Source organism: Phascolarctos cinereus, unplaced genomic scaffold (assembly GCF_003287225.1).
Source record: "Phascolarctos cinereus isolate Bilbo 61053 unplaced genomic scaffold, phaCin_HiC Scaffold_5;HRSCAF=322, whole genome shotgun sequence".
Classification (NCBI taxonomy): domain Eukaryota; kingdom Metazoa; phylum Chordata; class Mammalia; order Diprotodontia; family Phascolarctidae; genus Phascolarctos; species Phascolarctos cinereus.
In genome coordinates, this window is record NW_027555958.1 from 153,611,005 (window position 1) to 153,632,464 (window position 21,460).

A 21,460-nucleotide genomic window follows, 5' to 3' on the forward strand; every position below is an offset into this window, starting at 1 on the left:
CTCAAAAGCTTATGGAAGTGAATGTTGAAAATTAAAAATAAATAAGTTAAGTTTTTAAAAAGAGAAAGTAAGATAGAAGGAAAAAAGAAGGAAGCGGGGGAGGGAAGGAGGGAAAGAAGAAGCAAGTCCTCTTCTACTCATCTATACAACAATGAACATTTTTTCGGTTCACAAATGAGGAAATCATAAACGTGCCCAGCTAAAGTTTTGCTAAGATGAAGTGGAGGCAGAAGGTTCATAAAAATCTTTACAACTGTGGAGAATATTATTAGAGCTCATAAAAACTCCATTGTGGTTGTAACAAGAAATTAGAATGAATTTAAGAGAGTAAAAAAAAAAATAGTCCATAGGAGAGGGACTAAGTTTAAGTGCATCCTTTGTACAATGCCTCTTCAATGACTGATGTTAACAAGAGTGGCATGAATACGGCTCTTGGTACTTGCTAACAGCAAGTTGGGAAATCCAAAATGTGCCAGTGGTAGGAAATACCAGAGTTCCCAGAGTCATATTAAATAACCAGCACTTGTACGCACTTAAGACGTATATTTAATTGTCAAATTAAAAATGGAAAACACCACAAACATGCAACAGTATTGTAGTTAACCAGACAGGAAAACTTTTTATCTCGTATTTGTCAGAATGGGATACTGCACAATTGTCTCACCAATTCAGTGTCATGGTTAGCTCTAAAAATGTGGATACTCTACCACATTGTACAGCCATACCACTTTCCATTCGATTTCTAATGTTTTTATTAAAGGGAGAGGATGGGGGTGGGGAGAAGAGGCTGCAAGAGGTATTGAGCCATGGGGTTGGATCATTTCCCTTCACAGTGTTGAGTCTGACAAGCACTGTGCAGAAGCTTCTATGTTAGTGACAGACAATTATGTATTCCTTGACAAAGTTTGCCTATAAAAATCATTCTTCATTGGGGTACAGGAAAATAATAGAATATAGTTGTTCAGTAAGAAATGATGAATATGAAGGATTTGGAGAAATCCGGGGATACTTGTACAAACCAGTGCAGAGTGAAAAGAGTCTCGTCAGGAGCACAATTTCCACAATGACCACAATAGGTAAAACAAAGACAACTTGTTAAAGTCTTCAGAAGTCTGATCAATACAGCGACTAATTATGACTTTAGATTACTCATGATGAAGCACGCTTCTCACCTCTTGACTAGAGGCACTGAATGGGATATGCATTTTCTGATTTGGCTAGTGCGTTGATCTGTTTACTTGATTACATTTACTTGTTTCAAAGGCGGTGGTAACAGGGGAAGAGGGTGAGTTAGTGAATTGTGACAGAGATTTAACTAAAAGAAAAGAAAGAGTATCAATTTTCCAAAACACACAAAAGGCAAAAATAAATTTGGAAAGAATCACAGAAACTGTTGTTAAACACTTCAAAAACTATATTACAGAAGTTTAGTATCTCCTATCCAATGCTCTTTTTGTTCCTCTTTCTATATTTCAATTTTTGTGTTTGCTGATTGAGTTCATAATATAAAAAGAAAATGTAACAAATGAAATCACTCTTCAAGGGAGCCAATATTGGAATCTGGCATAATACAAGCCGATATACTTTGTACTTACATATTTTTGTTTCTGGTGCATCCCCATCCCACATTCCTAAGTAAAATGTAAACTTCTTGAGGGCAGGGACTTGATAATGTGTTTGTAACTCCAGAATCTAGTATAGTGTATTGCACTTAGTACACGCTTAATGTTTATTGAATTGAACTTAATTGAACCTAATTAAGAATAAAAAGTATCTTTTAACACATATCTTCTTTCTGGAACTTGCAGATTGAGAGCCTTATGGCTCTATAACCCCAACCATTTTCTAGGCTTGTTTCCCCTCTGCAAAATGGGGATAGTAATACATTCCCACCTTACCTGATAGATGATGATCACATAAGACAATACACACGTGATAAAGCTTTCTAACAGCATATAAAAATGATCTGTGATTTCATAAGTGTGGAAATTTAGTAGATAAGTTCCAGGGTGTTACCTGAGGTACATGGGATTTGAGTGACACACGTAGGGTCCCAAGCCAGTGTCAGAGGTAGGATTTACCAGAGAACTGAATACATGTAAATTGTTGTTCTAATGATGATGGTGATAACCACAACAAAGGAGGCAAAGAAGCAGGAAGAGGAGGAAGGGGAAGAGGAGAACTTAGATCTAAGGTTTTCAAACTCATTTTGTTTGTAATTTATTCAAACCTTAGGGCTAATTACTTATGGAATGATTCAGAAGTTTCTAAGTGCTACTATTTTGGATTATTTTCTTAATAATGCTGCCGTTTCTTTTTCGGTGTTCTGAGATTCATGTTTAATTTTTTTTCCTCTCTCTCTGTGAGTCTCTCCCTGTGTGTCTCTGTGTCTTTGTCTCTCTGTTTCTGTTTCTCTCTGTCTCTGTCTCTCCCTCCCTGCCCCTCCTCCTCAGCCCCAAAGGAAGAACATGCCAAATAAGTTCTTGAATGTTCAAATTCACCTTTTGGACAGACATTAAACATGGAAAGCATCAGCCTACTAGAAGAAAAAAAAATCAAGGCATTTATAAATGACTGCAAAATAATGAAAGCCATTTTGGAATCCTAACTATAGCATTCGCCGTCACAAACGCTATAATAATCATGATTATTCTCTGGTATCTATTATTGTCTGGTAAATAATATGTGTTTTCCCCGAAAGTTGCAAAGGGTGCAGCTGCACCGTGCCGTCTATTTTTGCAGCCTCAACTCCTGCTGCTCTGAAAGCCTCCTCACACACAGCTTATTTTAAGTGAATAGCAGAGCAGACAATTTGGGCTGTGTTTCCTCCATCCTGGCTACACGTTTCCTCTGTCAGGGACAACCCCAGGGGCCAGATGGTGGCAGCAGAACTCCCTTTCTGTAGCTGCCATTTCTGGGGATGGGAGTGAAGCCAAGCTCACTTCAGCCTTCTGAGGCTCTGGTTGGTTGAGGTCAGATCCCTTCTTGATGATAAACAGGGCTGCTGTTACTGAACAGATTGTCTGTGCGGTGTAAATGAAGAAAGACCACATCCCCATGATATCTGGAAGTATACCTACTTGGAAAGCATGGAAGTGAGGGAAAGGATTGTGGAATGTCTGAGCTGGAAGGGACCCCAGAGATCAAATAATTCCTACCCATCCCTTTCCAGATTTAGAAACAGGACAGAGAGGATTTGTAACCTGCCCAGACAGTTAGTAGGAGAACTGAGACTTGAACTCAGGTCTCTTGATTTCTGTTCTTTGTTCACTGTTCTTTGCACTACATTGTGTTGCATTTAAGAAAGCATTGAAGGGGGACAGCTAGGTGGCGCAGTGGATAGAGCACCGGCCCTGAAGTCAGGAGGACCTGAGTTCAAATCTGGCCTCAGACCAAACACTTGACACTTACTAGCCATGTGACCCTGGGCAAGTCACTTAACCCCAACTGCCTAAAAAACCCCAAAAGTATTAAAGGCAAGAGATTTCTGATTTGCAGTTTTCTGCTATTATGTCTTTGTAGCATGACCTTATAAGGAAGATTGACCAATATACCACAGTTTCCCCATCTGTGTCAATGGAAAAATTGCTCCATGAAAAAAGTAAGCAATGTCTTTGAGATCTTTGGGTGAAAGTGACATATTGCATGCAAAGTGAATACAAACATAAGCAGCTGCGTATTAGCTCCATATAGAGGTCTAATTTCTAAGTTCCTAAGTAAAAATTTCAAAAGGGTCTCATACTGCTTGATTGCTAGCAAAGTATACCTCTCACAGAGGGGTCCCCCTTTTCTTGAGACTGGGTAGTAGTTAAACCTAAAGACTTCTAGACATAAATTCTGGGCATCATTTAAATGTTGGGATGCCTGGCACTGTAGCTCATACATATCATTTATAAAACCCTTTTCAAATTAAAAAAAACACTAAATGTTGATTATCATTATAATTATGAGCATTTCCACTGTTTTATCTCATTCTAAGAGGAACCAGGGCACAGTGAAGAGAGATCCAGTCTCGGCACAGGAAGATCTAGATTCAAGTATCTCCTCTGACATAAACTCATTTTATGACCATGGTTGAGTCACTGGACTTCTCACTGCCACAGGCAATTTTTTTTTAAGGCAATTGGGGTTAAGTGACTTGTCCAGGGTCACACAGCTAGCAAGTGTCAAGTGTTTGGTCTGAGGCCGGATTTGAACTCAGGTCCTCCTGACTTCAGGACAGGTGCTCTATCCACTGCACCACCTAGCTACCCCCATGCCACCCCCATGCCACAGGCAATTCTTTAAGACTGCAAATTGAGATTGGTAACTAAATTACATTGGAAAATCGAGTTTCCTGACTTAGAATGCCTCACACCACTGAAATCACAGGTCAGGACCAAGTATCTCATATTAAGATAACTTATGACATTTCAATGCAACATCACTAATAATAATCCAGCCAAACCTGCTTTCAGAATGATGATGTACAGTTTGCCACAAAGCTTAACCACTTTTTACGGACTGTGTAATCAAAAATTCATTTTCAGGTGAAACAATTGTAGGGCAAGTATACTGTGAGAAAGGGGTTATGGGGGAGGTGGTTTAGCATCTCCTCTTCATTTGCATCCCTTTTTCACTTTCAAGAAACTGTTGTAGAGGAGTGAAGACTCTTTATCTTTGATAGCATAATAGAAATGGGTTACATTGTGCAATGAAGCTAGGATCTCTTCAATATGAGTCTGTCTATGCCTTCTCATCCTCTGTGATGCCTGTCTGTGTGTCCTCCTAGAAATCCTCCATAGGAGGGAGGTGCCCCTCAATGTGCAGAGGTCTTCTTTTAGGTTTCCTGGTATTATGTGGGCTCAGAGCAACATTCTGGCTGTCCACCTGTCAAACTCTTTCACACTCTTTATATGACCAGCCCATTTCTTTTGCTGGCAATATATCCCTTTGATGACATTTTTAATGCTACTTCATGCATGCAGTCTGTCATTGTTAAGATGCTGTAATCTATTTCTACCCACCATGTATGTTTCCATTGCCCTCTGGGCAGCCCCAATTTTGATTCCTCAGAGATTCTGGTAGCCCATGATTTTTAGCCATATAGCCTCACCAGAAGAATATAAGTGTTGAAATGATGGGATTTTCTTTTAGGAAGAAGCTTGGGATCTCTGGAAGAGCTGCACAGTTTCTCAAATGCAATCCAGCCTGCTCTCCTCCTCCTATTCAATTCTAGGTCCACCTCATTGTGCATCTGCAGTATTTGTCCAAGATTTAGGTATCGATGGAAGAGCTCTATGGGCTGTCCAACCAACTGTATAGCACTGTCTGGAAAACAGACATTCTTCATCCACTTTGTTTTTCCAGTGTGGATAAAAAGAATGACCTCTTTTGAGTGATTATGGATCTCATTTTGGAGACGATGTTATTCCCATGCTCCAGAAGCTTCAATGGCTCCCAATTGATTCTAGGATAAGATACCAACTACTGTGGCATTTAAAGATCTTCTCAATCTGGATTCAACCTGTCTTTCCTGACAGATTTCACCTTACTCTCCTTCACATAATTTTATATTCGAGCTACACTGGCTTACTTTCTGTTCCCTACACACAACATTCTAACTCTTGAATCTATGTGTCTGTATAGTCTATCTCCCATGCTTAGAATGCTTTCCCTTCTCAGTTCTGCCTCTTAAAGTCGCTATCTCACTTCAAGTCTCACCTCAAGAGCCATTTTCTGCATACGGACTTTCCTGAAACCCTCAATTATTACTGCTTTCCCTACCCAACAGAATTACTTTTTATTACTACAGATATGTTTTATATTTAGCTGTGTACCTGTTGCTAGCCAACCTCCAATCTCACCCAGAAGAATATAGGCTCCTTAAGGGCAAGGACTACCTTTGTTTTTATCTTTTAACTCCTAGCACAGTGCCTGACATGTCCAAGGAGTTTAATAAATGTTTGTTGAATTGAATTAAACTGCAGTGTTCTGAGGCTTGATGAAATCAGCACATTGTTATCCATAGATAGGAATGTCTGGAAGGCCTCACCATCCCTAGAGAATTTTCATTCCATTTTAACGCTACATTGGAAATCTAACACAACACTAGCAAACACATTTTCTGAAATCTATCAAAAAATGTGCATGATGTTAACATGTTTGTGGGAAACCCCTTGTTGAAAAGGTTGCATTTAGTTCTACAAAAACAAAATTTTTTTTCTAGTCAATAAACAACAAGTACAGTAAAATCTTATGTTTTCCACACTTTTCAGTCACTTAAAATGTAAGCTCCTTAAGGACAGGGACTGTTTTGTCTTCTTTTTTTTTTTTTTTTTTGTAACCCCCAGAGCTTAGCACAATGTCTGGCATACAGTAAGTGTTTAATCAATGTTACTGACTGACTTATGTGACTGTAAATATGTGCTCTGTTGTATAATGGTTACTTGCAAAAGCCTACCTGTTCCCTTTTCATATTTTCATCTAGGTTGCCTATGAGATAGTAAGGAGCCTAGTAGAGCTGGACAGCTGGGTAGGAAGTTAATAATATCCTCTTGATCCTCTTGTTTTGAGAGTCGGATTATCGTGATTTTTTCCCCTTAATCAATTGATGTCTCCCCTTCTTTCAGATATTGTAAGAATCGATCCCTCAACATGCTCAAAATTGTGTCATCACACAGTTCTCGATATATATATATTTGGTCTGATCCAGCTGATCTTCACATTATTGTTTTCTTTAGTGTAATTTCTATTTCCCCATATAAAATATCGGGAGCTGCGATGACAAAATGTGGTAGTTTCACTTTCATTGATGCAAAAGGGTTTTTTTTAGAGAAATCTTGACAGATTTTTTCTATTTTTTTATCTGCTGTTATCCTACTTTCACTCTCATTCTTAAATGACTTAATTGGTACCTCGCCAAGTTTTCCATATAGTAGCCCCCAACCCAGTCACTTCTCACTGCTTTATGAAATGATGTTGATTATACTCTTCTACCACGTTCCTCCATGAAATTCTGTAAACAAGTTTATATTGTAAATCTATTTTGCCCTTGGCTCTTCACTTAGCAAGGAGACCAAGTGTTGCTGGACGTGGTGGGTTTTAGTTGTTTATTTTTTTCAGCCTGCTTTTTGTGAAGTTATAAAGGACAAAAATATGGCCAACTTTTTATTACTTAAAAAAAAGTTGATAAGAACATATTACTGTCCTTGTACTTGCCTCAGCTGGTTGTCTCCCAAAGAACCTTGGAGTTACAGCTAAATGTTAACCAATGAAATAAAACAAGAAAGAAAAAAAAGCATTTCAATCACTGAAAAAAATGTCCTTAATGCACTTTAAATCACTGGTTAAGGTCCATCTCCTCCAGGAAGCCTCCCTCTGATCAATTTCTCCCTTCTTCAACTTGTCAGCACAATTGTGATTTACCCTTCCCTTCAAAGAACTTTGGTAATTTTCGCTCATGGTCCAATCCCACTCCTGCTTGGAACCAATACCTTGGGGCTATGGTGAGAAGCGATTGGAAAAGCTTCCCCACACAGGAAGCAGAGTGTCATCCTGTTTCTACCTCCAGTCTCTACCAAGAGGGAAACTGAGCCACATGGGCTAATATTTTATTATGCTAGTGTCCCTCACTGCTAGTTAAACATCTTCAGTAATGCCTGGACAGTGACCTTTCAAGAGGCCTTGAAAAGCAGAGGGAAGATCAACGTTTCTCACAAAGGGTCAATAAGGGGAAAGAACAATGGGACAGACAAAGTAGATATGGATCTAAAACCACCTCATGGTCTTTCACAGGGATTTCTTTTTTTCTATTCAGCATAAGAAAAGGAACATGAGCAGGATCTGTGATGAGGATCAGCCTAGGCTCATTTACCAATTTGTCAGGCTACAGCCAAGGAACCTCAAGAAATACAAAAGTCACAGAGGAGTCTGTGGAGTGGCAATAAGAAGACGATGTCTGTTTACCCAAGGATGCTGGGAGTCCTGTGCTTTTCCAGCACACTGCCCAGACAGACTGAAGAGTCTCAATTGGCACTGACACCAGCATGATAAAATTTTCTTTTAATCTGTAGGATTTTTTGTTGTTTTGGGGGATGGGGAAGACAGTTGGTTGTGTTTATTTGTTTGATCCAGACTTGTGATTTTATTGGAATAGGGAACTCTAGGTAAGTAAACTCCCTCCTCCAATGCAGATCAACAATTATTCTGTAACTTATAGCCTCTGAGAGGTATCTTACCCAGGGTCACATAACCAGCATTTGTCAAACACACAACTTGAATCCTGAGTCTTCTTAATGCCAAGGTTAGCTTTCTATCCACTATACCATACCTGGATTATTTCATCTTGTTAACTCACATTGTAAGTTTCTTTAGGGCAGAGATCATCTACCCTATAGTCTTTAATATGGACTTCCCTTCCTCCAAAGTCTGCACTACAGTGTCCCTCCATGGTACACAATAAATACTTGTTGACTTGTTGACTGAGGTCTTCATTCAAATACCTTGAGTCTATGGTGAGAAGAGATTGAAAAAGCTTCAGATCAGTGATATCATTGACTTGAGCAGTCCCAACCATCAGTTAACATGTTTAAATCAAGCCATTAAGTTTTGATTATACCAGTGCTGTTTATCTGGTACAATCAGGAGTCTCATGGGGAACTAAACTCTTCTCGGGCAGCCACAGTTGATTTCCCAGATCACAAGGGTATAGCTCAAGCAGTCAGTGAATAGAAGCCGTCTGTGCAGCCTGATAAAACTCCCAAATGAGATGCCTGATAATAGTCTCAGCACGGAACTCTTCTTTAAAAGAGCTGAGATTTATAAAGACTTGCCATGAAATAATTTTTTCTTCTTGCTGATTAATAAATTATTTTAAGTAGCCTCTATCAGTATGAAAAAAACATTTTTTTGGGGGGGTGAGTATGAAGTAAAGTGAAAAAAAAATTTTCTTCCAAATTGGTTAATGAAAGTAAATGAAAAACATCACTTTTGATTTTCAACGGGTCTGTGGCTGGAAACAAAACACAAAGTCAGGGCAGGGGCAAGGGAGATGGAGGGGCAAAGGTCAGCTTCACTCCGGCTTTCAAGCTGCATTTTGATCTGAGTTCTACATGATCAGTGGTGGCCTAAAGATAAGTAAGACAAGCCTCAGAATTATTTCCAATAACAAATATTGTATTACATCTAAACTAATTATGGCTGCTCCTTCCTTTTTGCCTTTCCTTCCCTGTCTCCTTTCTTTCTCCCTTCCTCCCTCCCATCCTTTTCCCCTTCTTTCCTCCTTTCCTCTCATCCTCTATTTTCCTTCCTTCCTTCTTTCCTTCCTTCTTTTCCTGACAGTTTCCCCTTTTAGAAAGTTTTCTAATCAAACTCTTGGGTCAAAGACATACAAAAATCTGTACTGAACAAATTATGTCTTTAATCTTCTGCCATTATTGGTTTAGGTGACAGAAAAAGGTCACATGTATTCATTCATTCCACAGGCATTTATTGAGTCCCTACAAAGCTGTATTTAGTCTTATAAGGATGGGCTACAGTTTTTTATTGCCACTAATGGGGAATTCTAAATTCTTTCTTTCCCTTTGTCTACTACTTTTCTTCCACACTTACAGAATCACTGGATTCAGAACTACAAAGGACCTGAAACATCATCTACTCCAATTTTGTCATTTTACAACTGACGCCCACAGAGATTGTCTGAGACTTGCCCAAAACCATGCAGCTAAGAAAGAAGTAAAACTAGGATTCGAACCCAAGTTTTCTAGCTGCAGATCCAGTTTTCTTCCCATACATTACATTGCCTAGCATTTAGTCCAACTGAGCTACTTCTGTCTTCTCCCCAAAAGTTGTAGCAATCTCAGAATAAAGAGCTGATGGTCTGCACCTTCTGGACAATGCTAATTACTAAACGTTCTTGGCAAGGCCAATTTACAAATATGTGGAAATAAGTACTAATGGGTCATATGATTATTCTTTCATCACAAAGGAACTTCACAGGATTGTTGTGAAGAAAGTACTTTCTAAAACTTGAAGTGATGCATAAATACGATTTTATTATTGTTATTTGAAGGTTAGATTAGAACCCTAGTTTTCTGGCTCCCAGCTCCATGACTTATTGAATATCTAGATTCCCTCAAAGTGCTGCTTCCTATGTCAGACCATTCCAGAGCCCCAGTTATCTCCCTCTTGGCATTGCTTTATATCTTCTCACTACTTAATATGTACTTTTTATTTATTTCTTTGCATAAATACTGTATTCAATCCTCCACTCCTTGAAGGAAGAGATTGTTTTTGTCTTAATGTCCCTACCCTCTAGCATAGTGCCTTGAAAATAGTAGGAGCTTAATAATTTTTTCTTGAATTGAATTACCTACATTATTTCCTATTTCCATGTAAGGTAGATAGAAGCAGATATGAATATTTCCATTTTACCCAGAAAGATAAGAAGGTCTAAGTTGATTTGCATAACTTATTAACAGTCACAAAGTGGGAAAGCTGGACTTAAACTGGTTTCCCCTCTGCTCTTTCTACCAAGAAACTGCCTTTCTGAGCTGTCATTTTGGATAACTCAGGTCCTCATTCAAATACCTTGGGCCTATGGTGAGAAAGGATTGAAAAAGCTTTAGATCAGGTATATCATTGACTTGGTTAGTCTCAACCATCAGTTGTGTTTAAATCAAGCCAGAAGTAATTTTGTGTTAAATTTGAGTCATTGGGGTGTTTTTATGTTGGTTGGACTTCAAAACCCTAGGAAGACAAAAGATTTTGATCCTAAATCTGCAAAGGAAATGAGAAATGTGGCATATTTTTTTTTGGTCCAATCAGCCCTGTCACTTTTCAGAGGCACAAGTAAAACTGGTATCTTTATATAAGGAATGTGTAATGAATGGTGAAAATACAGCTCTGATCTTCTCCAGGAACAAGTTAGCAAAGTACTTTGGTCTCATGCTCCATCATACTAAGAAATCTAAGTTCTGAGAATTTCCTAATAGTTATAGTTGCTCAAAAGTGAAATAGCACCCCCCCCAAAGGTAATCCTCATTCAGTAGTAGAGGGCTTCAAGCAGAGTTTAGAAGATCATTTATTGGGAATATCCTCAGGTATGGACTGGCCTGGATTAGTGGTGGCAACTCAAACAAAAATAAGGACCTCTAACCCATACATAAAGATCCCTATGGGGTACATATGGGACATAGAAAACCACATATTAAAATTACCTATGTTTTATGGTATTTTTATTTATTTTGTAAAATATTTCCCAGTGACATTTTAATCTGGTTAGGGCAGTACGTAGGAAATGTTATATGCCACCTCTTTGAGGCCTCTAGGCTAGGTGACACCTGAGAATCGATAAATCTAATCCAACCTGTGCCACACACAGAATGACCTGTAACTCATCTTTTTACCCATACAATGGATTCCATGATTCTGCCACCTGTGAAATAGTGATTTCTACCCTCTACCTACTTTCTTGGTATGTTAGGTATATTAGTGAAGCAGCTTAAGGTGTATTCCGAACCCTCAACCATTCTTCCTCAATGTGCCAGAGACACAATAATGAGATGGATGGAGCATGTGTCTGACCCAGTAAAACAATTTTTAAACTCTCGGGAATACAGCATCTCAAAAGAAGCCTATTGAAGCACATGTGAAAGCTTCAGAAACTAGGGGTCTCTAGGGTTGCATGAAATGAAAGGCAGCTTCTAAAAAGTTAATGCAGCTTCCAAAATTACCTTGTTCACTCAAGAACAACCTTATGTCTTAAAAGAATCTGGATCAGTGACTCCATGACTCTTGAATGCCTCCAATAATGTCATGCCAAACCGGGATTTGACTCTAGGTGTCTCTTTTAAAGATAGACGGTTTGGGTACCTCTGTGGTCCGATCCCCTGGATATGCATCAGTCTTCTCATTCCTGAATGGTCCTCTCCTATTAGAAACGACTGTGGTGGTGTATGCATTTGGCCCTTCCCCAAGATGAGCTTTGTGCCAGCAGACCTAGCCTGGCTTGGCATTCTCCCAGCGGGGGAAAGCTTAGGGGAGCTGTGGGAGCCTGAAGCTGATGTGAGTGTGGGAGAAGGTTTAAAGCTGCTTTTCAGACAAATGTTGCACCTGTTTCTGCGGCAGTCTGGTGCTGGGCCAGGCCTTGGCCTCTAATGAGTGGTTTGAAAGTTCTGCACAGCCCTCCAGGTCCCATGCTGTGTCATTGAGTGCCCCCAGGCCCACTCACAGGCATAAAGGAAAAGAACTTTCTCCCATGTCGTGACTGTGATTATAAAACTTATTTAAAACATAGCATGTGATAACTTTCCTCCCTTGTATCCCGGTGAAAAAATTCCACAATGTTTTGAGTTGACCATTGACAATTAGCCTTTCTTTCAAATGCCTTGATAAGTGTCAGTGATGCCAACCTCACCCTACTCCTACCTCTTCTACACATGGCTGACAGAACAATGGTCCTCCATTACAAATTTCAACATGCTGCCACTTTGCCCCATTAAGCAAAAGGTATGTTTTAAGTGGCCACATGGCAGGTACTAAGGTAGGCTATTTGAATACAAAACCAAAAAGGAACCAGCCACTGCCCTCAAGCAACTTAAATTCTCAAATACATCTTATGTATAAAATGCAAACTCTGATCTCCTATGTACATCAACATCTTTTTCATCACTGAGCTGACAAGGACCAGATTCTGCTCCCAAGAGGCAAATCTGACACCCATCCCCAGACACTAGATGTCTCAGGTTTTAAAGGCATAGTAGATAGAGAGTCTGGACCAGGAGTCAGGAATACCTGAGCTCAAATCCTACCTCTGATGCTTATTAGCAGTGTGACCTTAGACAAGTTATTTGACTTCTCAGTTTGCTCTTCTAGAATATGAGATGAGGAGGGTTAGACTTGCTCTAAGATCTCTACTACCTCTAAACCAATAATCCTCTCCCCCTTTCTGTCCACTAATCCATGCTCCCCATCGCTTTTCAAATCTAATTCAAATCTTCCTCAAGAAGTCTTGCAGAATTAACCACTCAAAATAGTCATCCCCTCAGCCCTTAGATACTTACTATCTGTGCCTAGATTGAAATCTGGAAGGGGCCAGCTAGATTCATTTACATCTATTGATATATTGCTTTATAAACAGATTTTTTTTTAGTTGCTTCATGTATGTTCTCAGCTAAAATGCAAGCTGTCTTTTTTTTTTCTCCTCACGTGTCCTCTGACAATGTGTACATGGTTTGTATGGAATTCAATTATCCCTAAAAGTATTTATTGAATATCATCCAGGTGCCAAAAATTGTGCTAGATACACATGTAAAATACAAATTTATTACATTATTATAATATACAAATTTAAAAAAAATAAAATCATTGCCAGTCTTAAGGAACTCACATGCCAGTCAGGGGAAGGAGGCATGTATATAGATAAATAAATATAAAGTCATTAGGGTGGGGGAAAGCATTGACAGTTGGAGAAATGAGTAAAGGCCCCTTTCAAAGGAGGTGGTACTAAAGCTAAGCTTTAAAGCCAATCAGTCAATATACATTTATTAAGCATCTAATAGGCAGCATACTAAGTGCCTAAGAAGGAAGCTAGGGATTCTAAATAAATATAGCTAACTTGTTAAATGTATCTTATTGATTTTCCCAGAGGATCAAATGAAGGCCATGAAGACCCAGCCGCAAATGTTGTCTTCCTTTTCTACCTAGTGTATTTCTCTTTACAGACCCCTTAAAACCACCCCCCAAAAGTATAAATGGGATCTTTATTCTTATTGTGATTAGCCAAATCTGAATTTCACACTCGCATAGAATAAATTAATCAACCCACAAGCATCTATTAATTATCTATTTGACTATATGCTTAAGGATCACAGATCTATAACTGGAACAGAACTTAGAGGTCACCCGTCCAATTTTATAGATAAGTAAATTGAGGCCCAGAGAGTTCAAGTCACTTGTCCAAGGTCTCAAGGTACTAAATGACAGAGCTTGTGATCCCAAGTTCACTGCATCTTGGGAGTGTTTTCTTGACTACAAAAGTTTAATCTAGGGAGCATTCCAAATCTAAGCATTGTTGGGGGGGGCTGTTATTACTCCTTTTGTGTAAGTGGAGAAGTGAGATGGAACGACTGTCTCTCATAGAACCAGAATTAGAATTCCAAACCATTGCCCCTTAATCTTCATTTCCTGGACAAAGCAACTCTCTCTCTCTCCACCCACCCTCTCCACTCCCAAAATGTTTGAGCATATTTTTTCTATCATTATTTGATACATAATGTTGATCAAACCTCAAAGCATAGGAAAACAGCAATTTTGTCTCATGTTTAGGATTCCATAGTATTAAATGGGAGGGACAGTGGAACCTGGATGTATTTTTGGTTTGGCAAATGGCTCAAACTATTTTTCAAACATTTGGGGTTTGGCAAAAACCAAAATGCATTTTGCCAAGCACTTTGGCCTTAATTTTTAAACCCATGTGTATTTTAAGAGAAATTTAATCTATATGTTTCTGACTCATTTACACTTAACTCATCAAAATGCTGTTTGGTAAGAGCTATTAGATGTCCAAGAAACTTTATGAGCCCCTTTCCTAAGCTGTTTTACTCCTTGTCCTGACCAGAAAGTGGTATTTTGCCAGTCACAAAATAGCTCGAACCCCAGAGGCCTGAGGTCAGTTTGAAATTTATAAGCTCCAAAGTTTAAGTGGAAACTGAGCTTGGCAATAACCCCCGCCCTCCCCCCCACCACTACCACCACTGTCCTTCTATGAAGGCTACAAATAACAGTCAGGTTTTCTATGATAACAGTATGACAAAGACCAGCTCCCCCACTGACAGTGTATGATAAAAGACCTGGTCTATGTAACCAAAAAAACTATAAAAACCTGCCAAGAAGGGACAGCATAAGCCATTTCACAACCAGGTACAGGTGAATTCCCAACTTATATCCCAAAGGAAAGTCCTAAGTGTCAATTAGAATGAGAAGAAGGAAGTGGGATTTTCCATAAGAATTCGTAAAATTTTTACATTTTCATTTTTTTGCCTTTTGAGGAGCTGGTGGAAAAAAGAAAAAAAAACTTTTATCAGAGACGACTCTGTGGTATGACAATTTCTACAAAAATTGTTAATGAATTGTATGTGCCAAAAAAGGCACTTGAGTTTAAACCAAAAGCACATGGAATCTATGCATGCATATATACATGTCATGGTGATCTCATCGCATATCATCTGTAATAATGTTCAGATGCCACTAGATTACAGTATTCTAGTGGGAGAGGGGTTTTTTTTGGGCAAGGTACTGTAAAATAGCAGCTTCAGTGGTTCATAGGAGCTTATAAATATTTAAAATATAAGCATCGAACAAATCATGATGACAAAGTTTTACATTTGACTGCATATGCACCAAATATCTTGCAATTGCTCTAAATACAGGTTTAAAATATCAAAAGAGTATGTTGATGGGACACAGGACTTTGCAGAGGAACTTAAACCTGATAATTCTTGCCCTCAAAACATTCAATCTGCACAATGTTTAAAGCGTGTATGTAGGTTTCCACAGAGGAAGATTATATTACGCAGCCCAAATTTCCAACAGAAGAGTCAAAGGCTGAAATACAGCTTCCCCCCGACCCCAACTTTCTTTCAACAAATGCAGTTCAGCCACTTGGCTTCTCGATAATTTCTTATTGTAGGTTGGCTCAAATTTAAGACAGTTACGTTTTAGAAAGACTTGGAGAATGAAGCCAGCTGCAAGGAGGATATCATTACAAATTGAGACACATGTTGTACAGGAATACCATTCATTTTAAATACCAAAAACATGTCTGGAGGAAATACAGTCATGCAAATGAACTAGAGATACATTTTTTTAATACTACATTTCCAGAGTTCCAGGTCAACGTTTTACATCATATGTGTCTCTAGAGTTCCTGTATTTCTCCTTTCTGCCTGCTTCAACATTTTTGACCTCATGTTTCCATTTCCCTTTCACTCAAGACAAAACACAGCTTGCTATCAAAAGAAAACAGCAAACCAGAGGTTGGGAAGGAGAAGTGAGGAGGAAGCCAAACCTGGCACAGAGGAGGACGGAGATTCCTGAACTGACTGGATAGGAAAGCAGCTTGGGAAATGCAGCAGTTTTCACTGGCCTGAGCCCTGATCTCATGACTGCCCAAGGAGCCATTTTGGCCTTTCTCAGATGCCTACTTATGATGTGCGTTGGGGCAAAGGAGCTGACTTGTTGGAAGCGTTATCTTTGATCTCTGCTGCTGTGATGAACCACTCAAGAATAGCAGATCCTAAAGGTGGTCAGGGAGAGCTTTGCTCATTTTCCACTGATGATAGCTTAGAGCATTTAGGAACAGTTTTGAAATGTGGAAAGTCATTCCTACAGCCATCATGAGCTTTCTTGGCTCTGATTTATCCCAGTTAAGATCTTGCAACTGACCCTTGAAATCATTTGGGTGTGTTTACTCTTCCTCCTGATTGCCTCCAATTTGCAATCATAAAATCAGTTTCCACCGCCCTGCAACTGGTTGTTTTTCAGAATTTTGTGGGACTGTCCAAATTTTCAGAGGCTTTATATTTAGTTGGTGCTTAACGATTTCAGTCTGAGATGGCATCTACTCCAGATTTCCCTTTAGAATAAGCTCAGCTTGAGGTTAAGGAATTGGGGGGGGTGTTATCCTTTCAATTCCCCTGAAATATAATTATTTTTTGAGCCAATCTTTCCCTGCCCCACCTTATCCTCCAAACCACCCCCCCAAAAAAAACCTCTCAACATTAAATAATTCATACGTGTGGAGGATATACGTGACTTAATTAGACTTCTAAAAATTATATGTGTTGTGTTTAAAATAGCAACCAAGGGGCACAAACTCCATGCTAGGAATATTAAAAGAAAATAGTACATGACTCTCTTTATTCCGTTTGGCACACCCTTTTTGACATGATGTTCTGGAAAAGGCTGAGTGTTTGGGCTTGGTCTCCATGAAGTAAATATTCCAGACCATACAGTATTGTTTGTCTGCAAACTTCCGAGCTCCCTGGTATGGTCCGTCTGAGAGGCTAGGCTTTAAATGACTGGACCTTGACCAATCAGAAAGCTTCTTCTGCCTGGGTACTACTAGGAGCGATTTGTTGGCAGCCAATCAGGGGGACGAGTTTCTAGGAATTCTACAATCAAAGGCTTATACCCTTCTTTATTTCCTTCCTTCTTTCCTTCCTTCCTCCTTCCCTTCCATCCTCCCTACCTCCATCCCTACCTCTGTCTCTTCTTTCCTTCCTTCCTTCATCCCCTTCCTTCCTTCCTTCCTTCCTTCCTTCCTTCCTTCCTTCCTTCCTTCCTTCCTTCCTTCTTCCTTCTTTCTCCTTCCTTCCTTCCTTCTTCCTTCTTCCTTCTTCCTTCCTTCCTTCCTTCCTTCCTTCCTTCCTTCCTTCCTTCCTTCCTTCCCTCACTCCCTTCTGTCCTTCCTCCCTCCTTCTCTCCTTTCCTTCTATCCTTCCTTCCTGCCTTCTTCCCCTTCAGTATAAGGAAGCATGTTCTGTAACAAAAATACATACAAGTTGTTGTTTTGTTTGAGGGGGTGGGGTGGGACAGGGAAAGCCACAGAAGGATATACCAGTTCATTTTTTCCCCAAAATGTTGGTTCGCTGCCATATAGTTATCCTAGTTCTTACTGCTTTGACAGAAAACATTAAATTGCCTTCTTCTTTGAAAGCAAATTTTTAAGGATTGCCTACCCTTATTTCCCCACTACCATCCCAGAATGCTAGCTAGCACTCCCTATAATCTGGGAAAGATTACACATTTTAGAAATTTAATGTGTTTCTGCTCTTTCCTTCCTTTTCTTCTTTCTTGGGAACTTGAAGAGAGATCTAAGTTTGTCTCTTTGCATTCTATCACTTGGACAAACTTCCACTGGGGAAAAACAGCTTTCTTTTTTTTAATACCATGTAAGACTTAGAATAGTGGATTAGATCTGTTGCTGCTCTTTTCAGGATAGAACTTATGGTACCTTGGGAAACATACTGGAATCTTTTCAATTGAGATAATTAACTTCCCCAGGGCAAAGAGCAAATTCCCAATTCTGATGTAGCTAAATAAAGAATTCATCGTTTAGCTCACCTGTCCCTGGTAGGAGAAGGTATAAAATTGGAATGCCCTGTTCACCTTTTGGAGGAAAAAAAAGGAAGAAAATATGTCAATACTTTGTTTTTCTATTTTGTGTAATCTGGTTGCATGTACCACTAAAACCTGACTGAAATACTATGTGAAAGCCAGATGTTTCACAGCCTCGAAATTGTTTACCTTAAACCACTTCTCATAATCCTGCCAACATATAGCATTTGAATACAGCCAACATGAGGCAGGCTAATTTTAGAAAGCCCCGAATGACAAACTAAGACAATGAGTGCAAACAAAATCTCCTGGTAATCACCATATGTGTCTATGGGTAATACTCACACAGTGGCTTTTTCCACTGAATATTTGAGTTACACCAACTTAGACTTGACCAACCGCATACACCCTGACCAGAGGCAAAACTTGAAAATCAAGGAATTAGGCTGCTAATTAGCATTTTCAATAACAAATTAATTGGGACCTTAAATAATCTCGTCTGGCCTGGTGCCCCAACAGCTCATACTTGAACTGGTTTCCTTTTCTTGCTCTGTCTTTTCTTCCTTTGTTTTCAGAAGGAGGCATTCAGAATAGCTTTCTGAATATGGAGTTTGACTTCAGAAACTTCACCACAGGCAAAGCCAGCACTTTTCTGTCAAACTATTCTGTGGAAGAGTTTAAACTGACAAGAAGTTACATGCTACAACCACATGTTTGGTTTCCCTAATGAGGAGAAATCCCTGTCACAAAACAGTCATTTCAGTTAGTGAGATTCCATGACCTGACTAATAATTAAACTCCCAGGGACCAAACCTGCAGCCACTGCCTCCAGCCTTCCCAGAGAAAAACCAAAGAGGCCAAACTCTTGGGACAGCAGTCTCCAGAGTTCTAAAGAATCAGGGCTGCATAGCTGGAGTCTAGAAAGAAAAAAAAAACAATCAGGGAGAGAGAAAGGGCCAGTTTTCATTTGATTTTTAAACTGTACAGGAACACTCTGAGCTGCTGTTCCCAAGAATGAAAAGTTGCATGGGTTGTTTTTGTTGAATCAGTTCTGGGCCCATCGGCCTCTCTCTAGGAGTGGAAAATATGAGAGTGATAAAGTTACTCATGCTCTAAATTTTTTCCACTGATTTGAAAAAGAAATTAAATCAGAATGTTTCATTTCTTTGGAAAATGGGTAGTAGCGGTGGTGGTGGTGGTAGTGGTAGGGTGCTTTTGAATATCAGCAAACATTTGCATATGGCAACTCTGAACTCCTAGTTACACAAAGGGCAAATATAAACTTTGGGGATTCAGAAAATGTACAAATGCAAATAGTTCCCCTAAACCACCCTTAGGCAAAGACAAATAAAAGGATATTCCTTTTATAAATAGAATTCTTTGTGGACAGGGCACTTGGAAAAATGTTTATGTATTTTGTCTCTTCATTTGGGGGAACGTTTTCCCCTCATTTTACAGGAGATACAGAACTGGTGTTTCGATCTTCAAAGGTTTAAGGATAAGGGATGATCCCCAAATTGTGCTTTGTATCTTCATCTGAGTTTAATTCGTCCTACAGCTGCAGGGAATCATATATGCGCACTTATGTCACTTGTAATCCTATCAGCCTACAATATACAAAAGAATACATAAAGTCATGCACATAGGGGACAGAATTACTTCTGATTGGAATTCCCAGAAAGCCTTCTGTGTAACACCAATAGTATTGCAGTAAGATAAGGTTATTTTGTTAGGTGATTATGTTATTGATTTCAAACTATAGCCCTTTGATTCTGTTTAAGATAATAAGAAAAAAAACAGAAATGCATTATGGGAAATGGTTGACCTAAAAGGGGAAGAGACTGAAGAAATATTTCTGATACTAGTAGCAGATGGTTCTAAAAGTGCCAATAAGAGGAATCTGCCAAGAAGACAACAACATCCCCAATTGCACCTTTCTGACCATATCCCTCAATGCTTTGGCCTTTATCATTTACCAGTCCAATGTCTGCCAGCTGGTCACAAAAGTCTCAGAGTCCATTATTTTGGACTTAGCATTCCTACTTGGGAAATCCTAAGATCCCAGACCTGGAGCTAGGGCTTAATATCAGAGGCCATCTAGTCCAACCCTTTCATTTTATAGATGAGACCCAAGGTGGTTAAGTGACTTGTTTAGGGTCACACAAGTAGAAAGTACAGAAATAGGATCTGAACCCAAGACCCTTGACTCCAAAGCCAATATTCTTTCCATTATATGACACTGCCTCCTAATAATGATGAACAATAATGAATATGGCTTTAATGTGTTTATAGGCAAAAAAAAAGAAAGATAGCAGTGTTTGTATGTGCATGTGTGTGTAAGTGTAAGCACTCATGTGCTTATGTGTATGCTTATGGATACAGATATATACAGGGGGGTGAGCACAAGAAGAGGTGAGGCTCTAGAAATGGATTATAGCATACTGAGGTTACATTGTGTGGTTGACAGGAAGCTACAATGGAAAACAGAAAACACAATTTCGTGAAATTATCTTGCTCTCACTATTTTGCAAATCACTAGATTTGTTGTTAAGCCACTAAGTTAGAGGCAGCAAATGTGTTCCTGACCCTCTAGGCCTAGATGGGGAATGAGGGGAAGCAAGGGCATAGTATATGAGAACCACCACAAAGGACCCCTCCACCCCACTCCCTCCCCCCCACACACACATTTAAAAGCCATAGGAAATTGAGTTATAATTTCTTTGGAAATGGATTGAAGGAGGCTTTCTGTTTTCTCTAATGCCTCTAAGCCTCCATTTGCCAGGCCTTGGACCCACTCTTGACTAAGAAACCAGACTATTCCTAAAAATGTGATGTCCATTTCTCTTCTGTATTAATGGCCCCTTTTGAATAAGTGACCTAGTGATGCTATATGTGGCTTGGCTGCCTCTGTTCTCAGTTTTGGAAGGATAACTGTCGTGATGCTCATTTGAGAGAGTGAACCTTTTCTACACTCTAAAAACGGGGTTAAAATGTTACATACCCACATGCTTTCTCTCTGCTTTCTTAAAGTGCTTACTTATGTTGTTTTGGGAGTTTGAGCACAGATTTCTCACTGCCTGCTACTAATGCTCACCAAATCCTAAGATCACAGATCCAAGCCCCTCCTTTTATAGTTGAGGAGACTGATACCCAGGGAGACAAAGGGATTTGCCCAAAGTCACCCAGTTAGTAAGCCGAAGAGCTGAGATTAGATTTCTTTCATGGGAAACTCTCTCAACTGAGAAGACCAAAGGAAGACTCCAGAGACCTGTCTTTGGAAAATTCGAATTCTGTTTATGAAATCAGTAAGACAAGGTCCCTGTCTCAAACTTTAGTGAAGTAAGTGGCCAGTCCTTATTTA

At 39.4% G+C, this 21,460-nt stretch overlaps 1 protein-coding gene across 1 annotated transcript in view; it reads right to left on the reverse strand.

Moving 5' to 3' along the window:
- Nucleotides 1-21,460, reverse strand: part of SOBP (sine oculis binding protein homolog) — a 225,915-nt gene that overhangs the window by 1,606 nt on the left and 202,849 nt on the right.